This window comes from Schistocerca serialis, chromosome 7, assembly GCF_023864345.2.
Source record: "Schistocerca serialis cubense isolate TAMUIC-IGC-003099 chromosome 7, iqSchSeri2.2, whole genome shotgun sequence".
In the NCBI taxonomy this organism is placed as follows: Eukaryota; Metazoa; Arthropoda; class Insecta; order Orthoptera; family Acrididae; genus Schistocerca; species Schistocerca serialis.
Genome location: NC_064644.1, coordinates 209592822 through 209600412, shown reverse-complemented (window position 1 = coordinate 209600412; position 7591 = coordinate 209592822).

Genomic DNA, 7591 nt, shown 5'->3' with positions numbered 1-7591 from the left:
ACTTGGTCAGAAACAGGAAACAGTGTGGAACAAGACTCATCCGACCAAATTAATGTCTTGCTCCACAGCCCAGGATTTATGGCTTCGGCATTACGGTTTGCAGTTACTGTCATTTCCATCACTGATGTGACGTCTTGGAAATCCAACTCGCCTGCAATTTCCAGCTTACGGAGCCCACTCTCTACTGGTTTGGTGCTACACGGTTTGCGAGTGCGAAATTCAGTTCTGCGACTTTTGGAGCTGTCGTTCTCTTACTTTTCGTCGCAATCCCTCTTTCACGATCACTCAGCACACTCTTTCGTCTACGTTGTGACCTAGCGGACGAAGTTTACCAATCTTCCTGTGCGGTATAAATCTTTAGCTACATTCGAATTCATTTATCTCCGACATACCTGTAATGCACTCACAACTACACAGAACATTGTTCTGAGCTCGACTGGCACTTGCAACGTGTTGAGACCATTGCTTAGGTGTCGTTCAGCACAACCTGCTGCTTGGCTACCACCTGTATTTATGTTCAGGCATGCAATTCTCGTTGCATTTTCATATTTTTGTCCAACCCTTGGCTGTGTACAGCCCTGAGACACGGCATTTATCAGCTTGGACGACGTGAGTACCAAAATCATCTCATCATGAAATTGTAGAAGAAATGGCAATCCTTTTTTTCCACGTTTAGCTAATGCGTGAACAGTCATGGTACGAAGACACACTCAATACATCACAGAATCATTTCCAGCCTAAACAACAACCTCTACATATAGTCGGTTAAAAGCCTCATTGAGCTATTTTTGATTTCATCGCCCTGCAGCGTTTGAAATGAGGCTTAATTTCGTCTCTTCCGTCCACGCTACGCTATCCAGTCAGCTACTGTTTCGACCACTGAACGTGCCGCTGTAATCAAGGACACACTGCGAAGTGCTCGAATTCAAACGTCAATTATATGCAGTTTCCTTCGCAATAATCTCTTAGATACTTGTTGAGATTGCCCGACAGCAACAGTTCCCGTCGGTTTGGCAACCAACTGTACTTCATAAGACGTACAGCACAGACCCGGTCCGTCGGTTGATACCGTTTTACCATCACTGTTCGTACACCGTATTACGCGGCTACAAGTGGCAGAGGATTCCTTGTACACGTGTTGAAGAGCCAGCGTTGTTACAGTAACAAAGCGGATTAGGTGATTCACTGTGTGGTCACGAGGACATCCAAACACGATCTACCATTTTATTTCGTCGCCCCACGCCAATGCGCTAATACCATACAACCGACTGCCACTTAACACCGTGGCTTACGCTGTTGCTGTAGAGTGATACGAACGCGTGGTAGCTATTCAACTCAGTCTACAACTCTCCAGAGCTACCAGTGCGCCCATCTAAGCGAGTGAATAATATTTTGTGCGGCGACCTTGTTTATTCACCTGAATCATCAACTGTACTACAGTGTCTGTGGTGAATCATCATGTGGAATACTCCGCTTTAAGAATGAATAGTCTCACGGCGACATTATTGAGTAAATTCTTCCTGGTACTCCAGCGGCGCCAAGTAATCATTCATCCCCGACCGTTCAATCAAGTTATACGTCGGCTCTACGTCTGCCTGGCGATTAATAATTCTGATTGCATGTTTGGAGCTATGTAGCGTTCTAATAGCATTGCGTTAACTAGTCTGCTCGTTCATCGCTATATTTAAATGATATCGCACGTGTGCATTGTCTTTTTGAACAAACTACAACCAATGGCTGATACACTCCTGGAAATTGAAATAAGAACACCGTGAATTCATTGTCCCAGGAAGGAGAAACTTTATTGACACATTCCTGGGGTCAGATACACCACATGATCACACTGACAGAACCACAGGCACATAGACACAGGCAACAGAACATGCACAATGTTGGCACTAGTACAATGTATATCCACCTTTCGCAGCAATGCAGGCTGCTATTCTCCCATGGAGACGATCGTAGAGATGCTGGATGTAGTCCTGTGGAACGGCTTGCCATGCCATTTCCACCTGGCGCCTCAGTTGGACCAGCGTTCGTGCTGGACGTGCAGACCGCGTGAGACGACGCTTCATCCAGTCCCCAACATGCTCAATGGGGGACAGATCCGGAGATCTTGCTGGCCAGGGTAGTTGACTTACACCTTCTAGAGCACGTTGGGTGGCACGGGATACATGCGGACGTGCATTGTCCTGTTGGAACAGCAAGTTCTCTTGCCGGTCTAGGAATGGTAGAACGATGGGTTCGATGACGGTTTGGATGTACCGTGCACTATTCAGTGTTCCCTCGACGATCACCAGTGGTGTACGGCCAGTGTAGGAGATCGCTCCCCACACCATGATGCCGGGTGTTGGCCCTGTGTGCCTCGGTCGTATGCAGTCCTGATTGTGGCGCTCACCTGCACGGCGCCAAACACGCATACGACCATCATTGGCACCAAGGCAGAAGCGACTCTCATTGCTGAAGACGACACGTCTCCATTCGTCCCTCCATTCACGCCTGTCGCGACACCACTGGAGGCGGGCTGCACGATGTTAGGGCGTGAGCGGAAGACGGCCTAACGGTGTGCGGGACCGTAGCCCAGCTTCATGGAGACGGTTGCGAATGGTCCTCGCCGATACCCCGGGAGCAACAGTGTCCCTAATTTGCTGGGAAGTGGCGGTGCGGTCCCCTACGGCACTGCGTAGGATCCTACGGTTTTGGCGTGCATCCGTGCGTCGCTGCGGTCCGGTCCCAGGTCGACGGGCACGTGCACCTTCCGCCGACCACTGGCGACAACATCGATGTACTGTGGAGACCTCACGCCCCACGTGTTGAGCAATTCGGCGGTACGTCCACCCGGCCTCCCGCATGCCCACTATACGCCCTAGCTCAAAGTCCGTCAACTGCACATACGGTTCACGTCCACGCTGTCGCGGCATGCCACCAGTGTTAAAGACTGCGATGGAGCTCCGTATGCCACGGCAAACTGGCTGACACTGACGGCGGCGGTGCACAAATGCTGCGCAGCTAGCGCCATTCGACGGCCAACACCGCGGTTCCTGGTGTGTCCGCTGTGCCGTGCGTGTGATCATTGCTTGTACAGCCCTCTCGCAGTGTCCGGAGCAAGTATGGTGGGTCTGACACTCCGGTTTCAATGTGTTCTTTTTTCCATTTCCAGGAGTGTATTTACGTTTTCTTATTGGAAAATGTAGGTTTTTGTGATCCGAACCGTGTAAAATTTTCGTAACTCCAGATCTACAAGGTCCAATATATCACTTAATTTTCATCAGCCATCGAATATTTACAGAACGTCCTCTGACTGTCTTGTCGTATAAGCCTACTATTTATCCTATATATTTCCACAAGCTACATATTATTGATTGAAGTTTAAATGGTTCAAATGGCTCTCAGCACTATGCGACTTAACTTCTGAGGTCATCAGTCGCCTAGAACTTAGAACTAATTAAACCTAACTAACCTAAGGACATCACACACACCCATGCCCGAGGCAGGATTCGAATCTGCGACCGTAGCGGTCGCTCGGCTCCAGACTGCAGCGCCTAGAACCGCACGGCCACTCCGGCCGGCGATTGAAGTTTACCTTCACGTCATCCGAGAAGAGTGTAACGGAAAACGTCGCCGACGATGTAGAACACGCGCATGCGTCGCAGTTACAAATACTCAGAAAAGTAGTCCTATTTTCTGTCTATCACTTCTTTTATTATTTAATGACGGATTTCTGACAACGTCGACCATCTTCAGATCATTTCTCGTCATATGACGGTGAAACTGGTAGCTCAGTTAAAGGTGGACTCTAAAACTAGAAGAAATGATATCAACTGGATGTGAAATAAAAAGAAAAAACAGTGATCGACAAACAGAAGATAAGCCTATTTTTTACATATAAGTATCGCGGGTAACAAAACTGACCTGTTTTGACACAAAAATATATAGAGTGAGAAATCCGAACGAGATATACTAATGATGTCGCAGACTGTGATCATGCCTTGTGGTAGCGTCACAACCAGTAACTGTGGACAGTTACACTCCTTCTGAAGGCTCTGAAGACTGCTGCTCTGGTAAATGATAACAGAGAAATAGTAGCTACTCAACATATGTTGACAAAAATAGTTGCTCAACATAAAATGACAATAAACACCTGTTCACAATACAGCCCTTTCCTCATAACTCTATTACAGTTATTTATAGTCTGCCTAATATATACCATGTTTAGCAGTTTAATTTGATTTATGGTGGAAGAAGAAGTCTTTACAAATGTGAAAAAATACCAGCAGTGAGACTTTAACTCGAAACTTTCCTCCTTAAAATAATCAATTATTTGACCTACCGTGTGAAGACTGGCTTCGCTGTGATGAAGGGTTAGGCGGTGTTATCGGTAGTTTTCCCTGATTTCAAAGATGGCTTTTGAGAAACAAACTGTTGCGTACGATTCAGTATTTTTAGTCTTCGATCAGCTAAGGTGGTGCTCACTAAGTGCACAATATAAGTAAGAAATAAATGATTATTTTAATACAAGTGCTGCGCAACCAAACCACTTTTTCTGGAGACACTTCCAAGGATATATCTAAATGACTGTCTACGGTATGTCCAAAGATGCCTCTGTCTCGCGATAATTCACTTGCAGATCCTCTTCAATCACACTGCGCACGGCAGCAATGTCTTTTGCAGCAACAGTTGATTTTCTTTGACATGTATGAAATTCATCATGGACGGAGGCAACATTAGGATGAAAGTCTGCAACTCTATTGCGAACCGTCTTCTGAGCGAAAATGATTGCAAAAAATTGAAAGAATCGATAAATTTAGGGCTTTATGATAACTTTAAAAAATTGTTCAACGAATGTCTTTATTTGAAACTTACGCATCTTCACATTAGTGGTGCCTAAAACACTCACTGCAAACAAGCTACTCGGCGATATCGGGGCTGACACTCTTTTAACAATAATAAATGACAGATTCTAAAAATAATATTAGTGTATGTCTTGTTATGTTTCTGATGGTACGATAATTCGTTTTGCTGAATATCGGTCTCTTCATATATCATCGCAAAGTTATACTGATCAGTTCATTTTGTCATTTTAATTAGAGACTTCTCTTAAATGATTAAATAACTATTTTACTTTTATTGACGTATATTTGCTGAGGTAAATAATATTCAAAATTCTAGATTGAAAATAAATTATTTAAATATTGGCATTTATAGCAGTGGTATACAACTCTGATATCTCTGTAGTTCACTGTACATGTTTATATCACCATACATAATAAGTTGTAGCGATGAACAACATTGACAACATTTTTACGGTTTTAGTGTGTTTTCCATATCCAAAAACGGTTCGTTACAAAAGATGTTGAGGTGTGATTTTACTTCAGATTTTTATGTCCAATTTCCCCATACATCAAGAAAAATCGTCTGCTTGCACCGTTTTGACGCATTCCTACGTTTGTCACTATAGTTTTTCGCTTTATCTCGCGCTGGTTTCAGCACTTCACAATCCGTGACGCGAAGAACGACACAGTGCATCATATCTACTGATTGTTTGTGTTCTGTTCAACAAGGCTACTACTGCACTTGGCCCTTATCGAGAACAGGCGCTGGCGTTGCAGTAAACATGTACAGTGCTGACCAAAGGAAACGCATGCTACTGTCAACGCTTTCAGATCAGTTGTGCATGTACTGTTAACCATAATTACGGGCTGACTCCCAATACAGTAATATTGTGGTCGATATAAGTACTGACACCAACTTAACTGCTAGTATTGGTTTCGACTCGATCGCCTCTGCTTTGTCATATGTGTGCTTTGTAGAGTAGAGGAGTGGCATGGAGACTGAAAACCTAAATAGACACTAGTTGGATGGGGAGCGGGTGGGGAGGGGGGGGGGGGGTGAGGGAGAGGGAGGAGCGGTAAAGATGAGTGAATGTTGTGAACAGTGAAAGGCAAAATAAATAAACAAAAAATTGAAACTGACGAACCAAACCACACATTAAGAAACAGATATAAACAATGGTAAATGTAATACAAGTAACACATTCACAAGAAAATGCCAAACAAAGATTTACCACAACAAACTCACATCCGAATTACGTAACACATTCAAAAACAGGACGTAAACGTCGACTACGGAACAAATAATATAATACAGAAACATATCCCAAAACTAAAACCAGAACCGAACAGATGCAAACAGTCTGCACCTGGTAGCTGAACTACAGGGATTGTAACAAAATCTAAATCAGGATGATAAGCAGGATGTTGACGTAAGATATAAAGAGCACATAAGAACGTGGAAATACAGTACAAACCACTCAACACTTGCAGACCACCTTAAACACGAATATCCTTGGCTAATCACAACAGAAGGACACATGAGCATCACACAAACCACTCACTGTTCGGGAAATCCACCACATGCACAAAGCACTAGCACTCAATAAGCAGCTGCTTAGTGAGCAGATAAATAACGGAAACCACAAACAATACGAAGTCATTGAACAAGTAACATAAAAAAGTTACATCTCTTATAATGTCTTTCCATTACACTCTCTCCTCTATTTCATCCTACCTCCTCCTTCTTTTCTACATTACAATATCAGCTCACTGTCTCCTTTCTTACTTCACATTCACTGTTGACTAAGTTTGCATATCTTGTCCGCCACCCTCCTCCCCCCACCTAGAATTACTGTCGAGTTCGGCCCGTAACTCACACGTTGCTCATTTTGACTTAAGTATTAAATAAGTGCATTTTAAGACTATTAAAACGACGTAATAAACATATAGGGCACTCTGAAATTCTCGTCACAAACTTCTAGGACTTGTACAGTGGACTTAATAGACAATATTTTGAATCAGAATCCATGTCCAGAAACGTACCGTTCCCCTGCTACAACAGTATGTCTGCTAGGAAGGTATGTAATAGCGCAGTCACGGTGAGGAGTGCCTATATCGGAACGGCTATTGTAACTTGACGACTGTCCTACCTCTCTGACATGGTTCCAGCCTCATGCCTGTCTGTGGGTGTTAGAGCAACATGACTGAGTACACGTGTGCAGAAAACATCTACGTTATTCTTCTGTGTGCCGAAGCTGACGTTAATGAAAGAGACGCTCGTCGCCGTTATGTACAACGTTCGACCTCATTGGCCTTTTTTCTCTGGGGGTCGAATAAGGATGTATAAAATGCATGTTTGATCATCAGCTACTTTTACTTGAAACCGAAATATCAACCGGTTCCAGTCATGGACCATCTTTCATGGACGCTCTTCTCGGATAAGGATTAAAATGATTTAAGACACCACATTACCTTTGTTATTACTTAAATAATGTGTAGATCACGTCATGAATATGAATAAACGACACAGGACTATTAAAAGCAACCTACTACTACTGAGTGTGTACAAAGAGCAGTACTGAAGGGAAGACCTTCTCTTCCGTACTGCTTATGATGAAGTCAGGTATCAGAATATTTTATGGTCCGTATGGATGATATACGTGGTTGTTAATCATGTAAATATTTTTTGTTTTTTATGTAGCATGAGGCCTTTTATACTTGGCGTCAGCACATTGAACTTAGTTGGTTAGACCTTGTTT